General features: G+C 35.2%; 1 protein-coding gene across 1 annotated transcript in view; it reads left to right on the plus strand.

Annotated features, from left to right (window-relative positions):
• ESR1 (estrogen receptor 1) overlaps positions 1 to 12,917 on the plus strand; it is a 158,710-nt gene that overhangs the window by 118,177 nt on the left and 27,616 nt on the right.

The raw sequence follows: 12,917 nt of genomic DNA on the forward strand, positions 1-12,917 counted from the left end.
TTAATTTTCTTGATTCATAAAATAGGGAATATGGCATCCTAGGCTAATTAGAACTTTCCAAAGAATATTATATCTCATCAATATTTTATCAATTATGTTAAGTATTAAGATAAGGATGCTAGAAAGGGAAATGCTCACATTACCCGTACTGTCAATGGTGAATTATAGTTCAAATTCAAGTATTTTTCTTGAGTTTAGTTTAGTTTAGTTTAATGTCTGTTTCAACTTCAGTAGATAAATAGATCTTTTCCAGTCTTGCCAATACAAATGGCAAAAATGTAGTTACTGACAGTATTTGTAGTCTTTACACTGCATGATCAAGTAGATATATAATTTTCTACTTTATTTTTGCTAAATCTAAATGTTCTGAAATATGTTCTGAAACAGTACGTCAGAACTGTGAGGGGCTGGAAAATCAAAACGAGGAGAAAGTATGGAAATTTCACATTACTCCTTGATATGAAAGGATAAAGAAGACCACAAATGGATTTATCAGGATGTATTGTAGTTCATAAAGGATCAGAGTTCTTAGGATTACTTCCAATCCTGGGATACAGGAGACTCCCCAAGTAGTAAAGACTGACCACTCATTTAATTTCGCTATTCTGACGATAGTGGAAACCTCTGCCTTTGCTTTCTGTTGGTTTACTCCGTGGTTGTCTATTCTCATGCATATTTTTGAGAAGTCGTTCCTCTGTACTTGTATTCCGGGAAGGCATCAAAATCTTATGGAAGTTCTTTGGGCTGAGTGTGGACTGTATGGGTAGCAAATAGTGACCTGAAGTGACAAAGGCATGTAGAAAACTTTTTGGAAAGGGCAAAAAAGTTTTAGTCTTCTGCTGGCCAGAGTCTTGCAAGTAGGAAAGGAGGTCTCTTATATTTCAATAAATGACAGTGCAATAAAACACCAGTATTAATTGGGTAACATATTTCATGTTTTAAAAGCTCTTTAGATGAGCAGGTTTTTAGCTGATGTAAAAGAGGCGCCGGTGAAAACCTAACATAATTATGGAGGCCTCTTTTGGCTCCATTTTTATATTCCCTTGGTATTCATATAAACACAAAGGCATAGAAACATTGCCTGATAGGAATACCAAATGCACATTTATTTTTTTTTTCTCCAAGCACACATGCAGAGTTGTGTTATTTTACTCTGGGCCTTTTGGAAAGAATGTTGCCTTGCTGCTGGGATCACTACTACTGTTCCTGGCTTAGCCAAAGCTTCTATGTGTATAATGGTCGTGTATAACTCCCTTGTAATGTACCAGTTTATTGATGCGTACGCTGCGATTAGAGGACTTTGTCTGCAGCATGGGAATGCTATGAAGTCTGCTAAATTTCCCTACTGTGAAACAAAAAACAGGAGATTCTTAGCCTACAGGTATAAATAGGAATTAAATCTGCTATGTTCTTAGTATAATGCTCCATGTTTTCCTGCTTTGTGCCTCATCAGTATGCCTCTTTGCCATACTGTCTCTTCCATCTCACAGAAGTTTTACTTTCTGCTTTATCCAAGTGTTATGCAAAGCTGTCTTGAGAATTGTTTTTTGATATCATTAAGTATCTCTAAGAAAAAATGGATTACAGATAAGTCTGAAATACTGTAGTATATTAAAATATGTAACTTGTTTGAAATCTGCTATGTTTCTCAGCCTTGTTTCCACTCTATGCATTTTTGTTGTTGATTTTGAAGAGACCACTTGTACTCAAGTGTTCGAGGAAGATCCTGACGTTAGAATGAGACATTGCCAGGCAACATAAGTACATTTCCCTACTATCTCCCTCCAGCAGACAGTTCAAAGTGGTCTTTCTTTTTTTTTTTTTTTTTTTTTTAAACTCCAGATGAAGCTTTTGTACGTTGTTTACCAGTGGTAGACTTTTGGAGAGATTTTGGTAAAACTCTATTGTCACTGTCTGATGAACTGAGATCTGCTTTTCTTCAGCTGACAGTGAGTAATTTTTACCAGCTTTCCTAGGAGATACTTCATTTACGAGTAATGTTGTGGAGTATTTTTAAATGTTGATGCTAAGTAGGTGGGAGACAGTGGTATTAGCTTGTCAGTAAGTCTGACAACTCTGAAATCACTCAGTACTGGGATGTCAGAATTATCGTGCTTTCCTGAATATTTCAGTATAATTCTGATGAGATTTCTACTTTATTACTATATGACACTGTGTCCCTCAGCTTCAGATTAAGAGTAATTGATGTTTATAGAAGTACATTTAAGCATGAATTTTTACAACATCACGTAGGTAACAGATTATATTTGCTGCTTCGTTGCTCCTACACCAACTACAGTTTTTTCTACCTCTGAGGACAGGAGCTTTTAGCCTGCAAGGATCTATGTTGCACTCAAAGTCTGTCTTCAGGGTTTAATATGGTAATACTTGTCATAAAACAATCTCCAGGACTGTGTCCAAAGTGTGGCTCCATTTCTTGACCCTAGCTAAAGGTTTTATTCTCATTTGTCAAATTCCCATTCCATATCAGGTGAAAGCAAAAATAAAAGTAAAGGAAATATTTTCTCTGTAAATGAGATATAAGGTATCATTTTTTAATAGCTAGTAAAAAAACCATAAAATTATAATTTCATTGCTGACTTTGCACATTTTTCTACTAATCTTTAATTTCTGCAATTGTAGAAGATAATAGTATGATATTTTTAAGTAGTGGAACTCCATGCAACTTTCCAGTCCTGACAAAGGATGACAGATAGGGTTTATAGGTTCAGTTAGCTTGGATGATCTTAAATACTTTCAAAACTTTTCCAGATGTCTCCATCAGAGTCGTGTGAATAATTAATATCTTTGTTTCATGACAGTTCCAAATAATAAAAAAGAACCATTTCCATTCAATGCAAAAGGACATTTAAAAAATCTTTTTGCTAAATAAGAACTGTTTCAGGTAAAATGAAGCATGTCAGGTAAAAGGAATACGTTCAATTAAAATTTTGAATATTTTTGTTTCTGACTTAAAATGAAAACAGGAGAACATGGGGGAAAAAAAGGTTCTAGTTTTCCTTGAAGTTTAGGTAACTTTCATAATGTTGAGGAGGAGTAGGTGGAGTGATGAAAACTAAGATAGCTAAGAGAGACGCATATTCCCTGCTAGAATTCAACCTGTATTTATTTGTTTATTTTTACTTAATGAAATTTGACAAGTTCTCCAGAGCCTTTTAGGCTTGTCAACCTGCTGCTTACCAATATAAATATTCTACCAGGTTGCTTCCAACCAGGTCCAATTTCAGTGCAATGTCTTAGCACTAGTATAGGAACTTCAGGATGAGGTGGTTGTTCTGAGAGCAGTGCACATGTTTTGTGTTCAGATAGAAGTCTGGTTTGTTCAGCAAGTTTCTTTTGGTTGCCTGAGGCTTAGCAGGCACTGAAAGATTCCTTGGATTTGTTATCTGTTGAAGAAGAGTGTGCAAAAAAGGAGCTTTAAGTGAATGATGTGTTTTCTGGGAACATGCTGCTTGCTAACTTATTAGGTTTCCCTGGACAAGAAAATGAATATAAATGGCCAGCTGCATTCCAGTGTCTTGATTTCCTTGTAATGTATTCCTTTGCTCTGTCATATGGTGACACTCCCACACAGCTGCTAAAATGCTTTTGTTGTTGTAGTGGTTAAAGGAAATTGCTGCAATTAATTTTGCTGTCTTTCTTCTCTTTGATGTGTCATTACAATTTCTTGGATAATTTTTTCATAGATTGGGTTCTGTTCAAAACCAGTCATGGAGGGACAAAAAAAGTATAGGAGGGGAAAACATTTGAGCCCTATTTATGTATGCCTATGTTTCTGTTTTGGTATAGATATAACATAAGGAACACAAAGCAATACATACATATATGTTGTTTCTGTTACTCGCATACAAGTGCAATAGGCAAAAAATACGACTTCTCTAAAACTGGACAATCTAAAAAAATAAAATGGACGCAGGTGCCTCAGTTGAGCTAGTTTTATTTCCTAATGACTATAAAGAATGACCAGACCATGAACTCTGAGGCTATGCTTCATTTCTTGGGTACAGCACACTATGTTCTGAGCAGTTTCTATTTGTAGTCTTGAAGCAGTTCTAATCTTCAAGTTCTGTATAGACTTGACAGTTTTTCCTTCTTTTCCTTGGGTTGCCAAATAATCCACTTTTCTGCTAGTCCCAGATGTTTCTGAAATGAATGTAATCAGTTCAGTAGTTAGTACTGTATATAGATTCTGGAATGAAATAGATTGTGGAACAGAAAATCTGCTGGGGGTTTTTATGAAGGAGAGGAGAAGGGAGATCTCCCAATTTAATCACCTGAAAGTTGCAGTCAAAATAGATGTTAAATGTACAACTGGTATTTATCAAACTTCCAGCTATGGAAAAAGATTGAAATTGAAATAGTGAAAATTTAATTCACAAAGAGTTAAAAAAAAAAAAAAAAAAAAAAAAAAAAGTAAATTGAATATAGCTTCGAAGATAGAAACAAGATTCTGGACGTATTCAGAATCAAACAATCAACAAAGTGAACAGTCATTAGCTGTCATAGTCATAGCTTCTAGTTGCTTCAAAAATAAATAATGCTAGTATAGAAGAATAGCTGATGGTGGTCACTGTGTTACCTTGAAAGGATAATTTTACCTCTATCCAAAAAGCTCAAGGAAGAGTAATAACAGCCTTCAGGTCCTTCATGTGGCTCTACTAATCAGTGGAACAGAAAAAATCAAAAACAGAACAAAGGACATATTTTTATTCCCTAGTATTTGTGGAGAAACTGAGGTGCAGAGAATTTAAAGCAAGCTGCCTGTATTTAAACTGAGTCTCTAGACTCACTTTAACCAAGTCTCATTCCCTTGGCACTCCTACCCTGACACCCATCAGCCACCAGCACCGGTAGCATACCTGCATTGCCTTTGTCTGCCCTGAGGGTTTTCACAAACTTTTGTATGAGCCAGGGCCACAGCAAATACCATTAGCAAACTAGGAAGTCTTACCATCTGATCTTTGTTTTTAAATACCTCTTCTGATAACTCTGTATTGAAGCATGCTAAGGTCATTTAGAGTGCTGAGAAAGAGTCTACTCGTCTGCTTCATTTGGTCCCCCTCCAGTGATTGTATGTTTTCTTAAAAACTTGATGAGTAATTGCTTAAGGAGAGCTTTTGTTCAAATGATTGTTCTTTATAGTCACAAAACCACTTCTTATTTACAATTGATTGTGGTTGGACCACAGATGTACTTTAGTAAGGAGGTCCCCTGGATGCAGCTGGGCATGCAAAAAAAAAAAATCTGAGTCATTCTGGACATGACCTCAAATCTTGGAGCAGGTTTACACCAAGGGTTCATCCAAGGTAGCTGGTGTTCCTTGGCTTGCCTTTCATTACTTCTCCTTGCTGGGTTGTTTCATCCATTGGATGAGAACAGTTAAACCAATAGCATACGGCAGAAGAGCGGCAGCCTAGTGGGGGGAGATAGGGAGCAGAACGAGGTGAAGAGGACAGCTTGTATTTATGAGTGTGTCTTTTGTGTTCGTAAAAGTCAGGCAGGAATGCATAGCCAGCCTCAAGGATTATTTTAGCTGGATCTGTTTTTGATGGGAAACATTTTGCATAGTAGTGACATCTCAAAAAGCATTATAAATTTAAAAAAACAAAACACAAAAAGTCATCAAAACTGCTTGCGATTGGTCTGAGTATTGACAAAAATTTAGGATAATGAACTTAACTGTTGCAGAGGAAAAAAAAAAGATATATTATTTAATTCTGCATAATTTAGTCAGCAACTATTAAGTTTTGTGTAGCATCTTCTCTCACTTTTGTAGGGAAAGATTCACAGGACATGATGCAAGCCTTCCCATGTAGTTGATGGTCTATCCTTGCACTTAATATCACTGGGACCAAGTTTCATTCTCCTATTTTCATTATGTAGACAATGTCCTCTACTTTTTAATTTGCAAACTTGGACTCCCTGAGAGAAAGCACAGCTCACAGTGATAAAGGAACCCATCTTACTGTTAAAGTGTAGCCTGAGTCTTATACATTCAGGTTATAGTCCAGGCATGAATGATAGTCAACATGCTTTAAGTAACGAGTTTTGTAGTGCTGTAAGAAAGTGTTGTGCAGTAATGAACATATTTGTTGCTCTTTTGAAGTTCTGCTTTTGGTATAGAAGATATATGCACATATCTCTCCTTGCTTTATAAAGACAGCATAATAAACTTTTGCTAGTAAAGTGGCAGGCAACCTTCACTAATAATGATCTTGTACTGCTATTGCTGTTGTTGTTGTTGTTATTATTATTAACAACTTTAAAATTGATTGTATAAATAGGGAAGGATTCTTAGGTCTAGGTAGTTCAAATACAGGCGGTTACCTTTCCTAGACTATAGAGCATGTTAAAACCAAGAAAGTTTTCATGCTTTCATACATTTCACTGCAGACAGGTTTTCTATTCATAACCTTATAACCTCAAAAACCTAAGTTTTCCCTTAACTCTAATTTGGTAGCACTTTATTTTGTGTACCTCTTTGAGGAAAGTTCTGTAGTTTCTGATTTTCTCCTTTTTGCTGTTGTGCAAGAAATAGATCTTGCACTTGAGTTCAAGGAGGCTTCTCCATAGCAGGGATTTTGTGGCTGAAAAGATTAGAGTGTGTACTAAGAGCCTGCCACCCCTCCATCCTAATCCTGCTGCCTCCTGGATGAGGCACTTAACCTCTTTGTGTTCTGGCTATAAAATACATTTAATAATGTTTAATGGCTTTACTGTCCTTTGAAAATGCAAAGTGCTATGTGAGTGCTGATTTACTTTTATTGTGTTCCCTGATGGAAGGCCTCAAAATATTTGTGTTAACTGGTGGTGCTAATGCGTTTTCTGGAATAATCTTAGTTAACAGAGTGAAACAGTTGCAAAATAAAAGCACACAAAGAAAGTTGGGACTTGAAAACAATTAGCATTGCTGGCTACAGTGGTGCTCTCTTTCAGCCATGGCTGGAGGTACATTTTCAACCCAGGCTGTCTCTCTAGACTGTGTCCATGCAAGGGAGAGCCCAGGGAGAGAAGAACCTCAAGTTTTGGAGACATGGCCTGACCACCAGCTTGGGGCAGGTTTTCCAAGGCAATCAAACCCTACACATTCCCACAAAATCTTTGAAATGGTTCTCATTCATCTGAGAAATGCATTTTTGAATTGTCATAGTGCGGCATTTAAGTGGAAGCAAATTGACCTGATTGACAAGCTCCTAGGAATGGGATCCTAAATAAATGTGACAAATGTAATGCCTGCAACGTCCCAAAATCAGGCTTTGTTTATGGTTGTAAACTGTGATTGTTATTGCGCAGGAATTGGTTTAGAGCTATTCAAGTTTAAAGGGGAAAATATATATTTGTATAAAAGTATATTTTTAAAAGGAACTGCAGTATTTAAGAGCAGATGCTCTTTTCTCTGATCTCTTTTCATTTCTGACAGATTTTTTAGGTTTAGAAGAGACAACTTATCAAAATTTGTATATAATTTTATATATTATAATCACACAGGCAACGGAAATAGAGAATTGTGAAAGAGACTACAAAGTGTGCCACTTGCTTGGTGTTTGCCTTTCAGACTTTTCTCTCAGGAACATAGCAAAATTCAACTCTTTTTTTTGTCTGCATCTATCAACAGAAACAAAAGTAATTTTCCTTCAGAAAAATGAATATACAAGACTATTTTTTTTAACAGAATATTTGAATCCATAGTTGGATTTTAGATCTTTTTGATCTTTAGACCTCAAAATACATCTTGATTTAAAATATTTCAGTAGTATAAAACATTAAGGCAATATGCCCATTCCATTCCTTAAGTACTCTGAGGATGGAGAACTTAACAAAAGTTCATTATAATTTTGGCCTGAACATCTATGGAATAAAATAGGAATAAGCAGCATTACAAAAATAGCCTTGTGAATGCTGAGATTGGTATAAAATAGTGTTTATGATTCTTCATCTTGCTTCTTCTTGAACTATTATTTGCCCTGCTGTTGTTGTGTATGGGCAAGGCTGTTGTATATGGTCACAGTGCAAGTTTCAGCCACGTTTCAACTACAATAAGTGGTTCCATGGAGTAGTCTTAAGGGTTGAGGATTCTGAGCAATCCATGCAAGTTCAGACCAAAATGTCATATTTTGGATAAATGCATGAACATGGGCTCACTTCTCTTCTTGGAGAGACTGAACACTGACTTGGTGGCACTATAGCAAGCACAAATTTCTCATTTTGATTGAAGAGTGATGGCTGAGCTATTATTTTTCAATGTCTTTTAGGTTGGGAGAAATAGATGCTGTTTTGCCACTTTCTCGGAGTTTCTTGAGAGCAGAACTTGCTGTAGGAATTATTTTTGTTTGTCTGTTTCATCTGTGCAGATATTTTTGCCAGTATAAGCCTGTCCTATTTTGATTGTTTTATTGAATGGTTGCTAGCTCTTTGGTAGCAGTGCTTGTCACTACTTTGCCAACCTAATTAGTGCTTTGCTTCAAATGTGCCTTATTATATGTACATTGCGTAACTGGAATACTGTACTGAGCTGTATATAACAGCCTTTTTCTGTACCTACTACTTTTCAAAGCACTGCAATGGGATAGAAAAAGAGAGAGGTTCATGTATGCAAGTATTAGATGTGGTGTAAGGATGTTCTACGCTTTCAGGATGTTTTTGTAAAGTATACTTTGCTATATTTATTTTATTATATAAGAGACTATAAAAAATCCTGTTGCTACCAAGTCAAAAACTATCCAGGCAAGCAAACTGGAGATTTAGAAAAGAGAGAACATTTGGAAATTGATAGTTGGGCTAGCTATTGGTCAGCATGTAAGTTATCCGGAAAAAAGAGACTATCGGTGATAAAAATTGCAGATGATATCGAATTTATTAAGGTGTTGAAGATGAGCCTGAGTTAAAAACTGTGCAGTCTCCAAAAGGATATAGATGAACTATATAGATGAAAATGATCAGAGGACGGCATGAGGTCAGCAATGAATAGGATAATTTTCATGTGAGGAATGGTAGTGTCTCCCATTAAAATAATTAGATGTGCTAAATCAAAGTTACAGTGTTTTCAGTATTTTTTTTCCCCCTATAACAGTAGGAGATTATGATTTCCAGTGCTAATTTAGAGTATAAAACTTTTTACCAGAGAGTATTACTGTCAGAGTATATAAAAAATCAGAAGTAGATTAAAAGTGTACATGTGTAAATGGGTTCAAAAAGTAGCTGGACAAACTTGGAGGAAGAAAATTTGGGGGTCATTAAGTACAAAAAGACCATCTCTGGCTCTGAAAGTCCCTAAGCTGCATACTACTTGAGCCTGAGAAATCTTTCTCTAGAAACATGACCTTATGTTTGTCCTGCTGTTTGTTCTGCCATAAGCATCTGGTATCAATTGCTGTTGAAAAACGGATACTTTGCTAGATGGACCTTTGATATTGCTTTAAAAGGTTTTTACTGCTTTTGATTTACTTTCTCTCAAAGCACTTAGAGTAAGAGTCATTCCTTATAGAAAAATGTTTATTGTCTTGCAAAAATTGCTTGAAATTTATATTTCATGTACTCACGGTAATTAAGACATATAGCATAAACATATAGGTAGGATTACATGAACAAAATAAGATTATTATTTTGGGAATAGAAATAGTCTAGACACTCTATAATTGTGTCTTAAGAGTCTCAGTAGAAGCTGCAAAATACTGATAATTAAAAGATCTCCAGATGTTAGTAGATACCCAGTGGAGGATTTATTGTTGTAAGGCTAAATGCGCAGTCATCAAGTCTTAGAGAATATTAATTATTAGGGAAATTGTTTCTGACAACATAAAATGCTACTTATTAAGTCAAAAGTCATTAAGATAAATTATCAATTTATTAATTTCAAGATATCTGATTGTTATTTTGCATATTATAGAATCATAGAATGTTTTGGATTAGAAGGGACCTTTAAGATCATTGATTTCCACTCCCTACTATAGGGAAAGACACCTCCCACTAGAACAGATTGCTCAGAGCCCCATCCAGCATGGCCCTGAATGCTTCCAGAGAGGGGATATTCACAACCTCTCTGGGCAACCTGTTTCAGTATCTCACTATGCTCACAGTACAGAATTTCTTCCTACTATCTAGTATAAATCTACCCTCTTCCAATTTAAAACCATTTCCCCTTGTCCTGTCACTACATGCCCTTATAAAGAGTACCTCCCCAGGTTTTCTGTAGGTACTGGAAGGCCACCATAAGATCTCCTTGGAGCCTTTTCTTCTCTAGGCTGAAGAGACCCATCTCCCTCAGCCTGTTGTTGTAGGGGAGGTGCTCTGATCATCTTCGTGGCTTTCCTCTGGACCTACTCCAATAACTCAATGTCCTTCTTGTGTTGTGGGCTCCCGAACTGAATGCAGTACTGCAGGTGGTGTCTCACGAGAGCAGAGGGCAGAATCGCCTCCCTCAACCTCCTGGTCGCCCTTTCTTTATATTGTGTATATTGTTATAAATGTATGTTACAGTAACAATAGATGAAAACTATCTGAGCTTTGCTTGCTCCCTACTGGAAAAAAAAAACAACAAAAGTCTTGTGCATTAAACTCTTCTCTGTTGTTGTCAGACTTGTATGTTTGATGACGGTGATGGTGGTGGTGTTTTACCTAACACTCCTTCCAGCAGTTCCTTGTGCTTCTTCATGGTGACCTGTGCTTTTCAGCAACGACTCAAATTCCCAGTTTACAAAGAGATTTGCTTTTGTATGTGTTTATTTCCTTTTTTTATTTCCTTTTTTTAATTATTTTTATTTTTTATTTTTAGGATGGTGGAGCAATATAGTTTTAGATTCCTAACTCTAATTTCACCTGTAGAGACTCATGCTTACCAAGGAAGAACACTTTATAGATTTTCTTCCATGGACCTGCTGCTTCTTCCATTATTGATTGTCTGGAAGAGAGATATTAGTGATAACATGTTACAAATATGGAACACACTGCTGCTTTATAGTAGCAAGTATAATCAGTTTAGTTTCAGTTTCAGGTGGTTGTGTGGTTATTTTTTGTTTGTTTGTGTTTTCTGTTTTTTTTTTTTTTTCATATAACCTATATGCAAAAATATATAATATATAATATATAATATATAATATATAAATATATTATATATTCTGGCTTTTCAGAAGTTTGGATTTCCACATATGTACAGGAGCTCATGGAACAATTATAGTGCTCTGTGTTGGCAGTCACTCAAAAGTACTGTTAATTTGTCTGTGAATTAAATAGGGATGGTCTAGACAAGGCTTTTAATCCATAAGTGTTTTGCTTCTGGCAAGCATAAGATGTGTGAATGGCTCTGTGGTTTTTGGCCACACATATGTATAAAAACGTCATGCAATTGGTCAGTATGGCAGATGGAATCAGATGTAGGTTATATATATATAAACTGCAATTAATTTATCACCAGTGAAGTGAACATCAACACATAATTTGGTAACATTAAAGTGCAGGATGCTCTGAATGATGAAGTGAGTAATGATTTATTCATCATTTAATTTAACCTCTTGTAATATTATTATGAATTATCTTGCTTGAACAAGAGTATGTCTTTAAAATAATAATTAAATTTTTATTAGCATTTTGAATGACAGCAAATTCATGGAACCTTATTCTGTTGCTTAGATGATAACTGTTACTTTTGTCAACAACAGTCCCCTCATTTTTAGTCTGGCTTGGAGCTCATTTAAGTATGAGTTTCTGTATGTTATGTCATTATCTTTTGTAATGCTTTTTTCTTTATATTTACACAATGCAATCCTTTAACCCCCTTAACCTATTTGGCTTAAAGTGTAACAAAATTCCTGGTATTTCTCACTAGAGGGCATGTTTTTCAATGCTTTATCATTTTGACCTTTTTTTTTTTTTTTTAAATCATTCTGTCTAACTTCTCATCTTCCAAGAACAGTTACCAGAATCAGGCAGCACAGAGGTAATTTGACTAACTTCATTACCCCCTTGGAGTTTCCATGGAGTTTTATAAAGTTACTTGTCTCTGTAGATGCAGCTTCATATTGGAAAAATTCTCCATTATTTCCAAATTCTCTTCAGAGTTGTTACTGTAAAATTTTATATATAAGTCTAATGTTCTTGGTTTAAAATTTCTCTTTATATTGGTGGATTTTTTTTATCCTTTTTTTTTTTGTTTTACTTTAATGAAGTTAGTGAGTGATCTGTGTTGCTGACATTACTAACCTGTTTATTATATTATTTCCCACATGCCATCATGCCAACTTAACTACAATTTTTTGCCTTTTCCTATGTCATCATGGGGAAAAAAAAATGGCTAGGGTAAAGAAGTAAGCTGTATGAGGTTCTAGAAATACTTCACTGCTCTTCTTCATGAGTAATTTAAAATATTTGAATTAATATGTTTTAGGGTTTCTATGAAAATAAATATCTTGTTAAAGCCTGTTTCATCAAAACTTATTTTTATCAACTAAACTTATAATGAAAGCCATCAAGTCGATTTGATAAGATTTCTGTGAATTAAAGTTGATGTGCATGATTATATTACAGATTTACACCTTGGGCAATCAAGGCTTTTATGTTAGCTGTTTTATTATAGAGCCCAAAGATGTCAGACTGATGTGTCGTTTAATCCTTTTAAATATAGACACATCATCAGTTTCTTTTTCATCCTAATTTTCACAAACTTCACTAAAATAACAGTTAATATTCTGGGTATCAAGAATGTTGTTGGTTGATTCTTTTAGGACTTTTTAATGCAAAGTATTCATATTTAGCTACTTTAAACAATTTTATCATCTCTATGAAATATTTTTCTATTCTTAGAGCAGGCTAACAAAATATCCCTCCTCTACTAAACAAGAGAGGTGATTTCTTTTTTACTCTTTTCTCTTTAGTTTTTGTCCAAATCACTTAACCTCTGCAAT

The sequence above is a fragment of the Meleagris gallopavo genome, chromosome 2, assembly GCF_905368555.1.
Source record: "Meleagris gallopavo chromosome 2, MGAL_WU_HG_1.1, whole genome shotgun sequence".
In the NCBI taxonomy this organism is placed as follows: domain Eukaryota; kingdom Metazoa; phylum Chordata; class Aves; order Galliformes; family Phasianidae; genus Meleagris; species Meleagris gallopavo.